The 12,412-nt window shown below is 41.7% G+C and overlaps 1 long non-coding RNA gene across 10 annotated transcripts; it reads left to right on the top strand.

Annotated features, from left to right (window-relative positions):
* Positions 1-1,251: 1,251 nt before the first annotated feature.
* LOC119322491 lies at positions 1,252-6,912 on the top strand. 10 transcript variants are annotated; one of them, XR_005155661.1, is made up of 8 exons: positions 1,253-1,611; positions 2,140-2,219; positions 3,112-3,204; positions 3,655-4,991; positions 5,115-5,213; positions 5,300-5,670; positions 5,839-5,911; positions 6,575-6,912. It is a non-coding gene; the product is annotated as an uncharacterized LOC119322491 (long non-coding RNA). The 10 variants fall into 10 exon arrangements; XR_005155665.1 differs by having other exon boundaries at positions 3,655-5,213; positions 5,300-5,435; positions 5,598-5,670; XR_005155662.1 differs by having other exon boundaries at positions 1,254-1,611; positions 3,655-5,213; positions 5,300-5,431; positions 5,598-5,670.
* Positions 6,913-12,412: the final 5,500 nt, after the last annotated feature.

The raw sequence follows: 12,412 nt of genomic DNA, 5'->3' as shown, positions 1-12,412 counted from the left end.
TCTTTGCAATACCATTTACGCTCACTTTTACCTTTAGTTACCTTGTTGTTTTTATTATTTCAGATTACAAATACCTATATCTTCCATCTATATTGCACTTGTATCATCATTTCTTCACCGAACTAGTGCACCTATACAATTTAACATTGTATTGGGTGTGTTGGGGACACAAGAGACTCTTTGTTATTTGGTTGCAGGGTTGTTTGAGAGAGACCATCTTCATCCTACGCCTCCTACGGATTGATAAACCTTAGGTCATCTACTTGAGGGAAATTTCCTACCGTCCTACAAACCTGTGCACTTGCAGGCCCAACAACGTCTACAAGAAGAAGGTTGTGTAGTAGACATCAGTGATGCAAGTTGAAGTACTCTGCAATCCTCACGGGGATGTCCACAATCACAAAAAGTTATTATTATCTCATAAATTTGCAGATTTTATTCCAAATACTTACCGGATTTATTTTCACAGAATTTCCCACACACATAGCCAAACATGCCAAGATTGCACCTTTAGTACCATAAGTATCAAGTTTAGTTAACCTTAATTACCCAGATGCTTAATATGTTGTAATGGTGATGCAGATTGAAGGAGGTCATCGCTATGAACACTGAAACATGCTTGTGATTGAGGACAACGAGCCGACAGCAAGATGGCTCACGCTCACCACCATTAGAGATGACGAAATTGTAGTTCCGCGGACTGCTTTGCTATCGTAGCAGTTGTTGCTGCAGTGCAGGCTATGGCATAAGAGACGAAGCAACGGAGATTCATTCAGATAGAAATATTCCTGCTTTGGGGTGTTGCTGCTGCTTGTTCAGTATTGCTATATATTACTGTTGCGTGCTAAATGTTGAAAGGAGAGACAGTGAGACTTATTGAGTTATGTTGTGACTGATTCAATTAGTTTCACTGATTTTTTCACATGTCAGGTGAGCTGCAGGCTGCAGTTCATTTCTCCCTTCTTTTGGTTCTTACTGTAGTTGACTATTTTGATTTGCTCATCTATATACTGTATTTTTCAGTTGTAAAGAAGTCAGAGAGAGTTGTTGCTCAAGAAAATCAAAGAAGTGAGGGGAGGACCATCATCAATCAGAAGCATATTAGGTAGGTTTATTTTGTTACTCCGAGCCTCTGAGTTGTGGCTCACCCATGTGTGGTATGATTTAGTTCTACAGACCCTATGATCTCAACTGCAGTTGTGGTTGCCAAATCCTATTTGGCACCTTAAGCGCCCAATTTAGTTGATTTTGCAATCGGGCGCATACCCCCCTCTCCTTCGCGTCGTGTTTTTGGGGTTGGACCATTTATCTCGCGTGAGCTACTCGACTCCTTCGTCCGACCCGTACCCTTCTCTGCTTCGCATCTTTTCCTCTTCCTTCTGCCTCCTATTCGTCTTCCTTATCTCTCCCCGCACAGCCGCAGCACCTAGTTAGGGCACGACTTCTTCTTCGTTTCCATCGATTCAGCGCGGCGGCTTCTTCTTTGTTTGGATCGATTCCCCACGGCTTCTTCTTCTTCGTCTCCTTTGCTTTTCCGGTTGGAACCCTAGGCGGAGGCCGGCACTAGGGTTTTGATCGAACCCTAGTCGGAGATCGCCATGGATTCATATGGTTCGTGCTCTCTCTCTCTCCAATTTTTTGATGCTGCTTCATTCCATAGTGGTTGCGTTCATGCATGGTTGTATATGTGCAGGGGAGGGGGGTAGTGATCTGTGTGTTTGGTAGGGGGTGCGGTGGGGATGGTAGGGTTAGTCATCAGTGTTTAAGTATGTTTTTGTGTTCATGCACGGTCAGATCTAGGTGGTTTTTTAGTGATCTGAAACGAGTTTTTCCTTGATTTTTCTAGCCAGGTTCATTCTCATTAAGGTCACGTTCTAGGGTTTCAATTTCTGGTATTTGGACAAGGAAATGCCCATCCTAGTACTTGAGCAGCTACCACTATGTACTGGAATATGTGTGTATAGATGCATTAATACTGTTTTTTTACTACACTGGTTTAGCTAGATGTGGTGTTGAATACATACCTTGGCTTTTTTTTTAAGACTATTGATGTTCTTCCCAATAGCATAAGTAATATGCTATGTTTTTTTTGCGATCAGATGATGCTCACTATTTATTTCGTATGCACTTCTTTTTTAGAGTACCAGATGGTATTCAAGATGCGCAAGACAAAGATATACAGCAGGTGGTTGTATGGGGTCTTCATGATGACCAAGGCGGTATGTACTTACTCCATCGCTCATGCAGCCCTGTTTGCGAGTTTATCAATTTTTTGTTCAAATCAGATTTGTTCGTTTTTGCATTTCTTTTGCCCAAATGTCCATCGACCCCATCCTTGTTCTGATCGAGCCATCTAGGGGAACAAAATCTGTTAAGTGATGGATTAGGATTTTGATTTGGTTAGTTTTTAAAAGATTATTTTCAGGCCAGTCATACATAATCACAGAACATGTTAGGGTTAATTTCCAATCCATGTTCTTGTGGTTTGATATGTTTCACTTTTTTTGTGAGGATGTGTGAATTCTAACTTGTGGAGAAATCGAACAACATCGTTTTTCTATATAGCAATGATTCTCATGTTTATTTGTCATGGTTGAATTCTGTCTTATGGTTTTGAATTATGCTATAAGATGATAAATTGATAACTATTTGTTTTCCAACTCTGTTGTTGTCCTGTCTTATTTATCTTGGCAAATCTTTTTAAGATTACACTGTTTCTTGCATTCTTCTAGCTAGCATTGCTAGGCTGTTAGTTTGTGGTGTACTAGACACACATATAGTGATAGCTGAGCTGCCATATCATAACCAATGCATTCTGAGAAGCGAAGTGGTGCTCGTTATCTCAACTAATGCATGAATTATCATCTTCACTACAAGAGTGTAGTATTATCTACTCTCGCTCTGTTTGGTTACAGTTATGTTCTTTGTTATGTCCAACTGGTGATCCTGTTATGTTAGAGTTAACGCTGAATACCTGAATCCATGACTGTTTTGTCACAGTTTCTTGTCAATTGACTTTAGTATGTTATGGTTTTCTATATTATCTGGAATATGATAGATTCATAAGTAGTTCTCGTTTGTTAAATTTTTTTGGTAAATCTGTATTTGCAGCACAAGAAGGAGCTGGGGTTGACCAAGTTGAAGAACCAGAAGGGGAGGAACCAACTGAATATCCCCCATGAGGTCTCCGCAATGACTTAGGTGGTATGTTAGTTTTTCTCTTTTCTGTAGCTTTCAAATTTTGTATAATATGAAAGTAGATCAAATTGCTCGAAAAACATTTTTTGTGTCAGCTTTTGGTCTTACCAGATGCTTGTTTATTCATTTGCAAGTTGTCCTATTTGAATGTTTAGTTTGTGTCTTTTTTTAATCATGTATATGTCACATATTTTTCCTTCTCTGTAGTAACATGTTTTCTTCTCATATTTTTCTTGAAGTACATGTTCATCTAATCATTTTTATCTAAATGATTGTTTTTATGTGTGTTTTCTTATATTTCAATATAGCTGCTTGTTTTGTTGGTCCTCTAGTGTTTGCTGTGATACTCTATCGGCCTATCCCTTTTTCATATCCATCTATATTTATTTATTCTCTAGTTTTTGCACCATCTTATCAGTTGTTCTTCTTCTTGTTCATAACTCGAGTGTTCCCTAGGAAGTTATGCAAGCCTACATATATTACCAGACTGCCTTTCAAGCGTTTCAACAAAACTGTGAAGAAGTTTAGTGAGATTCAATTAGGCCATGTGACAAAGTACAAAATGGAAGCCCTGCTTCATATGCGAAAGAAACTTAAAATTCCAATGAATCTGCTCGAATGGATAGATCAGCATATGCTTGGTAGTACAAAGCTCTGTTTCAAGCATAAGAACAAAGTTATCAAGATTACAAAAGATATGGTCAACAAAATTTTTGATTTCCCTGGTGGCACTGTGCCTTTTGTATTTAGTAGCGACGATCCCCAAGTGAAGGCAGAGGTTACAAAGTTGAGGAACAAGTATGTTGATCATCGGAACAAAATGCCAATCAACAAAATAGAGGAGGTGATGTTTAGTGATGAGATAGAAGATGGTTTTATCAGGAGCTTCGCTTTTCATTTCCTATCATCTATTTTGTGCCCTGCGTCATACTGCTTTGGTAACATGAAGATCTTGTACTATCTAAGAGATGTTTCTGCTATCCCTTCACTTGACTTTGGGCAATTGGCACTGGATTTCATGCGTGAGGAGTCAGACGTCACTTTGAAATGATCATGAACAGACCAAGTGTTGAGGAAATGAACAAGTCTTCTTGATTGAGGAAATGCGTGAGGTCCTATAGGTTGTAGCTTAAAATATCTCGAGAAGTGGATATCTTCTTTTCCAAATATCTGAGGAATCCTATCTTCCAAGACTAGTAAATTCTCTAATTTCTTTAGTTTTTTTATCGTTTCATATTCATTAAATTATCAGAACTTTTTTTAGTCTAGACAACTACCTACAAAAATAATTGTAGACATTTTCTAATATGTGAGCAATTTTCTACACTAAATTAGATATAGAAATTTTTCCTTCATATTGTATTATGTAATCCCAACAATTTTTAGGATCAACCAAAGGTAGTTGAGATGAAAAACTTTGTAGTTCATATAATTTTAGACTGAAAAGAAATCATATGGAAACCAAACTAATTTAGTTTACAGCTCAATGTTCATAGCCTATAAAAGGAACTTTAACCTTTTTCTTTTGGCTATCGTATTGTTTGCATATATGTATTTTATAAATTGTTAAACTATATTTTTAAGAACCATTTTCTCCATATAACAATAGTATGCTTCTTTATTCTGTCCAACACTCTTTTTTGTTGACATGGAGAGTTTTCCTGTAAGCTATGAGAATTACTTAACTTCATTTAAAGCGAGGGGTGAGATTGGAGATGAAGTGATGAATCTTTTATTCAATTTCTTAACTACGAATCAAAGATGTCATCTGAAGTTAAGCCTTATATCAAGAAGTACTGTTTCACTTCGTACTTCACTCTGAGTTTTTGTTCTAAACTCCCTATTTGCTACTCTTTTGACCATTTTTTTTACTCAAATTCATTGATTTTTACTAATTTTTATTTTGTTGGTCACAGAATAAATTGTTGGTTACCCCTGAGTCATTTGATCAAGTTATGTGCATACGAGAATTTGATAGGATTAATTCGGAAGAAAGCCTCTGGAAACAAGACTTGGTAAATCTTTTTCAAGTGATACTATGTTAACCAAGATCTTCTCTATTTGTTTTGTCTTATACTCATCCTGCTTTTTTGTTGCACAGTTATACTTCCCAACTATAAAATCAAACCACTGGGTTATACGTTCCATCAACTCTCTGTTTGAGAGATCGCACTTTTTTTATCCCTGTAGCACTATCCAGGGAACTACCCAAGAAGAACTTGTTTACAACTTGGTAGGTAATTATTGAGACATAATATCCTTTGATTTCAACATCAACAATTTTTTTCTGCTATACCACTTCTGAATAAATTTAACTATGTGTGTGTGTGTCTATATATATATATATGTATGTATGTATATATATATAACAACTTTCTAACTACAACATGCTTTGCAAGCTGAGTAAAAAGCCAATCAAGAATGTATTCTCAAGCTACAACCTATAGGACCTTACCCAAAAAATTGTCTCATGTAAGTGTGTTTTTCTTCTTTGTGTTTGTATATTTATTCAATTTTTTCAACTGCAACTTTATTCAACATACTTTTCCATAGTTATTAATTTTTTTTCCTTCCTACTTGATGTTATCATACTTGATACTGCTCCTCAAATTTTTTCTATGTTTTGTATTCTTTATGCAGGCATGACTCGGGCCACTACCTGCCTTTATACATGGAAAATTTTGAAGGCAAAGTTATGAAGAGTCTCAGTGTGGTATTTCTTGAAAACTCTTTGCCTTATTAATTTTTTTGTATGCGCAAAACTGAATCCAAAAGAAACTAGTGAGGTAGGCCATTCGATGTGTTGGGAGCTCAAGACTTATGCTAGCACTATTTTCTGGCAAATGAACAACATGAAGTCCATTAAACTACATGTGCTTTCTGTTTTAGCTTACTATGAATGACATGACTTGATTTTGTTCAATCGTGGTTATCTGTTACTAGCATTCAGTAGCTAGTTGCATGTTAATCTAATTAGTTCTTTAATTGTGTTGCTAATTGATAATGTATCGTTGAAATGCCACAGTAGCTGGGTATTTTCGCATGTGCCAAGACTAAATGCTCGTCCCAATCATATGCCCATTAATTTTTTTAGAAGCTAGGAACCTGTCTATGTACATTGCATGCATGGGTGGAATTGATATTATTCATTTTTCTGATGTGCGAGTTTGTTTACTATCCATCCTTCTTTTACCTAGAATATTTTAGGTCTTGTTTTGTGTTGTCCCATGTCCTCCCAGTAGTAATTTTTTTAGCATGCTCATATGACTAGTCAAGCGATTTTCTTGTGTTTACTTCAGTAGAACTTTTTTTCTAGTCCTTCTAAATTTTTTCTCGTCTATCTATCATAATCTATCTATATTGTCTTTATACCCAGGACAACATTCCGAAGTACAAAATGATCTCTGCGTTCAAGTTATTCAAAGGCACCTTGAACAAGCTGAAAGAAGAAGATCTGCCAAGAACAAATTGACTTTTTCGCAAGATGCATCTGCAAACATTTTGAATGTGTACTGATCGAACAAAAGCATGCATTTCCATGTCTGCGACAGTTTCATCTGTCATCGTATGGTAGTAGATGCATAGTACTAGTTGTTTAAACATATGTTATCGCAAGCAAGTGTTATACTCTTTTTGATATCTACTTTTCTTCATGAACTATATAGTATTTTTCTGTTCCAATTAATGTGTATATGATGCGTATCTTTCTTTATACTAGTTGTTTCATTTTCTGGGATGGCATTTCCTTTGATCATAGGATAGTAATCTGGATTGAGGAGTGTCGATATGCATCTTGTCTGTGGGACAAATGATCAAATCAAATTGCAGTTTTAGCGCATGTTCAATTTGGGACAAATGATGGAATCAAATTGCAGGAGTTATCGTAATTAGCTTCATCTGTTTGGATCATGTTTCAATCATATTTGCTGTGATGTGATATTTATGTTCGTATTAGATGCATCTTATTTGTGTTTCCCCAGTTTGTGAATCATGTTTTCTTTTATGTGCCGTAAGAAGGCTGTATTTGGTAATCGTCTAAAATGCCTCTATTTTTTTAAGTTGAACCATCCTAAAAATGCAGAGTTTGCTTCAGCCCCTGTTTATCCAGATACCAGAATGTTTCGCTGAAACATTCTATTGAAGATACAAGTATAGGACCAGCGTACATGATCTAGAACCTTCTGATTTTTAGTTGCATTGCTGATCTTCGTAGCCAAGCTCCTATCAGTCGCTTAGGTCATCTTATATGTTCTATAGATCATGCAACTTTTTGACATCAGTGCAGTTGGCGTAGATTACTTTTGTAACAGCCTGAATTTTTCCTTCTCTCTTTTTTTGGACTTGCCTTCTCTCTCTTTCCGGACTTGGTTTTTATCGTGGTTTTTGCCTTGATTTGAATTGGACTTCGAATCATTTCAAATCGACTTGGCACTTGGGCATATCCTTGGCTTTCACCGAAGTGACCTATATTCTTTATTCCTCTGATCAAACCTCAAAATAATCAAATGAATATTTTTCATAAAAGAAAAATATTCATTTCTCCCTCTGAAACTCACTTCAGAAGCTTGTGATCCAAAGCAACCTTAATTTTTCTTACTCAGAAAAATCTGGGATAAATACTAAATATTCTTAGAACCATGGCACAACTTCCCATGCAAAAAGATTGCATCACTTTTTGCAATATTTTTGCTCTAGAAAATCTTTTCACTTCTGGACCAGAAATGCACTTTGTACAGCAAGTACATTTTTCCTTGAGCTTTTAGCCTTGATTTTTCTTTAGCTTAAACACCCTCCTAAGAAACCCTAAACCCCAGGAGATTAGCCCTAATGGCCTTCTAGAAGGTGGCCAAACTTGGCGGCCAAGTTTTTGGACAGAAACTTGTCAGCTTAGTGAAGTCAAATCTGGTCGCCTTGGGCATGAAACATCAACTCCCCTAGACTAAACACTGCACAGTCGAGCGCGTAGACAAGGTTTGGCCGCTCCTGAGCGTCGTTTTGACCATGCTAGCCTGGTGACAACGCGTGGACACGGTGCCTGGCATGCGTCTCTGCGCGCTCTGGCTGGTGCCTTGCTCTCTGTTACGCGCGTGCTCGATCCAGCGCTCGCCTCCGACTGCCACACCGCGCCACCAGCCTCGACCCATCACCCTTGACCGCTCCCTGGCGCTCGCCGCCACAGCAGCCGCCATAGCAAGCATGGGCGCTTCGCGGCCAAAAGGTCATAGTGCGCGCGTGCACTTGTCCACTTCTCCAACCGCCTCCTATGCTCATCCGCGAGTGTGGGAAAGCTTCTGCGTTGACGTTGAGCGTTTGCCCCCTCTTGCTGGAGCTTCTCGTCGCTGTTCGCTATGTGTCTAGAGAGCTCCGGCGGTGACACGTCCCCCCTTGCTCCGGCTATATATAGCGCTCCCCTCCTCGATTCCTAGCCACGCACCACTCCACACCACCTCCACGAACACATAGACGAGTAGAAGCCCGCCCAGGCAGGCCTCTGCCGTTGCCCCGACCAGAGGACTCCGGCGATCCCCACAGTCTAGCCGCCGTGCTCCGGTGCCTCTCGAGCTCAAGCAGCTACTTGGGCAGGGCATTGGGGGTCTGCTGGTGCTGCCTGGACCCCGCTGAGCCCTCGGAGCCGCCTCTAGCCGTCGTCTTCATCCTCTCCGGCGAAACCCGTCAGCCACCGTAGCTTGCAAGCTCAACTGCGAGCATCTCCGTCCACCTCTCGCCAAGCCACGGGTGCGGGCAGGTGCGCCTCGAGCCCCGCCTCAATCCTATCCCTCTAGCCTAGCCCCAAACCCCCTCGTCGCTGGTGTGAGCTCCAGCGAAGCCCCGCCTCTCTCTGATCTCGCTCTCTCTCTCTCTCTCTCTCTCTCTCCTGACGTGCAGGACCCACCTGTCGGCCTCACCACTCGCGCCCAAAGCGGTATGAGTGGAGGCGTATTTCTGTTATATGCCATCAACGTCACCCCCCACAGGAATTTCTGTTTAGTTCAAATTTATTCAGAAATTTGACCAAACTTTGACCAGCCACCATTTCTAAACCACAAGTCCAAATGATTTGATTCTTTTTGCATTGTCTTTGTTACAGAAAGCTCTAGCAGCACACCAGAAGGTGGATTTTTCCTTACTGTCTAGAATTTCTGGTGATTTTCAGAATATGTTTTGATAATTCTTTTTTTGGTTTAAATTCTTTTTCAGAAGGAGAAGCTTGTCTTGAAGCAAACCAAGAGGGGTGTGATCCTCCTCTAGACTAAGGCAAGCCACACCAGCATTTGGATGGTGTTATTTCAATATCTATGATTTTCTACTTGAATATGAGTTATTATTTGCATTTAAAATTTGATAAATAACTATGGTTAATTTCTGGGTACTTTACCATGCTTGATATGCTTGTTTTAGCTACTGGTTGTATGCATGAGCTTGTTTGGCTAAGTAGAGTAATATTTTGCACTATGAATATTTGTCACGCCCCCGATTCAATCGTACACTAATCATGCACGCAAACGTGTACGATCAAGATCAGGGTCTCACGGGAAGATATCACAACACAACTCTAAAACATAAATAAGTCATACAAGCATCATAATACAAGCCAGGGGCCTCGAGGGCTCGAATACAAGTGCTCGATCATAGACGAGTCAGCGAAAGCGACAGTATCTGAGTACAGACATAAGTTAAACAAGTTGCCATAAGATGGCTAGCACAAACTGGGATACAGATTGAAAGAGGCGCAGGCCTCCTGCCTGGGATCCTCCTAAACTACTCCTGGTCGTCGTCAGCGGGCTGCACGTAGTAGTAGGCACCTCCAGCGTAGTAGGAGTCGTCGTCGAAGGTGGCGTCTGGCTCCTGGACTCCAGCATCTGGTTGCGACAACCAGAAAGAAAGGAAAAGGGGAAAAAGGGGGAGAAAGCAACCGTGAGTACTCATCCAAAGTACTCGCAAGCAAGGAGCTACACTACATATGCATGGGTATATGTGTAAAGGGCCATATCGGTGGACTGAACTGCAGAATGCCAGAATAAGAGGGGGATAGCTAATCATGTCGAAGACTACGCTTCTGGCAGCCTCCGTCTTGCAGCATGTAGAAGAGAGTAGATTGAAGTCCTCCAAGTAGCATCTCTAAGTAGCATCTCCAAGTAGCATCTCCAGTGGCATCGCATAGCATAATCCTACCCGGCGATCCTCTCCTCGTCGCCCTGCGGAAAAGCGATCACCGGGTTGTCTGTGGAACTTTGAAGGGTGTGTTTTATTAAGTATCCGGTTCTAGTTGTCATAAGGTCAAGGTACAACTCCAAGTCGTCCTGTTACCGAAGATCACGGCTATTCGAATAGATTAACTTCCCTGCAGGGGTGCACCACATAACCCAACACGCTTGATCCCATTTGGCCGGACACACTTTCCTGGGTCATGCCCGGCCGCGGAAGATCAACACGTCGCAGCCCCACCTAGGCAAAACAGAGAGGCCAGCACGCCGGTCTAAACCTAAGCGCGCAGGGGTCTAGGCCCATCGCCCTGAGCACACCTGCACGTTGCGTGGGCGGCCGAAAGCAGACCTAGCCTAGTGGCGTTCCAGTCCAATTCGGCGCGCGCCGCTCCGTCGCTGACGTCTGAAGTGCTTCGGCTGATACCACGACGTCGGGATACCCATAACTACTCCCACGTAGATGGTTAGTGCGTATAGGCTCGTAGCCGACTCAGATCAAATACCAAGATCTCGTTAAGCGTGTTAAGTATCCGCGAACGCCGAACAGGGCCAGGCCCACCTGTCTCCTAGGTGGTCTCAACCTGCCCTGTCGCTCCGCCACAAAGTAACAGTCGAGGGCCGTCGGGAACCCAGGCCCACCTCTACCGGGATGGAGCCACCTGTCCTTTCAGCCCCCTCATCAGAATCACTTGCGGGTACTCAATGAGCTGACCCGACTTTAGTCACCATCTGTATAGTATGTATGTATGTATAGTATATACCCGTGATCACCTCCCAAGTGATCACGACCCGATAGTATAGCAAGGCAGACTGACAAGAATGTAGGGCCAATGATGATAAACTAGCATCCTATACTAAGCATTTAGGATTGCAGGTAAGGTATCAACAAATGTAGCGACAATGTCAGGCTATGCGTCAGAATAGGATTAACGGAAAGCGGTAACATGCTACACTACTCTAATGCAAGCAGTATAGAGTAGAATAGGCGATATCTGGTGATCAAGGGGGGGGGCTTGCCTGGTTGCTCTGGCAAGAGAGAGGGGTCGTCGGTGATGTAGTCGACCACAGGGGCATCAGCATCGTCACGGGGTCTACCGGAGAGAAGAGGGGGGAGAAACAGTAAATACATAGCAAGCAAGTGCATAACATGACAACAAGCAGAGCTAGACGTGTTCTAACGCGGTAGTAGGTGATACCGACGAAGGGGGAAAGCATCCGGGAAAGTATTCCCGGTGTTCCGCATTTTCGGACAGATGAACCGGAGGGAGAAAGTTGCGTGTTTGATATGTTAGGGGTGTGTGGTGGACGAACGGGCTGCATATCCGGAATCGTCTCGTCGTTCTGAGCAACTTTCATGTTGAAAATAATTTAATCCGAGTTACGGATTAAAAGATATGATTTTCTAAAGATTTTATTAATTTCTGGAATTTAATTAATTATTTAATTAATTCGAAAAATGGATTTATGACGTCAGCATGATGTCATGCTGACGTCAGCAGTCAACAGAGTTGACTAAGTCAAACTTACGCGTGGGTCCAGTGGGACCCACCTGTCATACTCTGTTAGGTTAATTAGGGTTTAGTTAAACTAATCACTGTTTAATTAAGTTAACATGTTAATTAGATTAATTAATTAAGGTTAATTAACTTAATTAATTCAATTAATTAATTAATTAATTAATTAATTAAATTTGTTTTTATTTTAATTATTGTTTTATTTATTTTTATATACTTTTTTTTTACGTTCTGGGGGCGGGCCCCCTTGTCATAAGCCCCGGGGGGCCTTAGCGGGTTAGCGGGCAGGAGGGCGACGGGCGCCGGGGCGAGCGCTCACCCGCACGGAGTGTGGCGAGGCGAGGCCAGTGGCCAAGGCGACCGCGGTGGCCGGCCGGCGTGGGGAGACGAAGTGCGGGGCCGGCGACGAGCGAGCTCGCGGGCGGCAGAGGAGGCGCCGCCGGAGTGGGGCCGCGCGGACGGGCTGGCGTGAGGGGCGAGGCCACGGCAGCTGCA

This window comes from Triticum dicoccoides, chromosome 6B, assembly GCF_002162155.2.
Source record: "Triticum dicoccoides isolate Atlit2015 ecotype Zavitan chromosome 6B, WEW_v2.0, whole genome shotgun sequence".
NCBI lineage: Eukaryota > Viridiplantae > Streptophyta > Magnoliopsida > Poales > Poaceae > Triticum > Triticum dicoccoides.
This window is presented reverse-complemented; position numbering and strand designations above follow the sequence as displayed.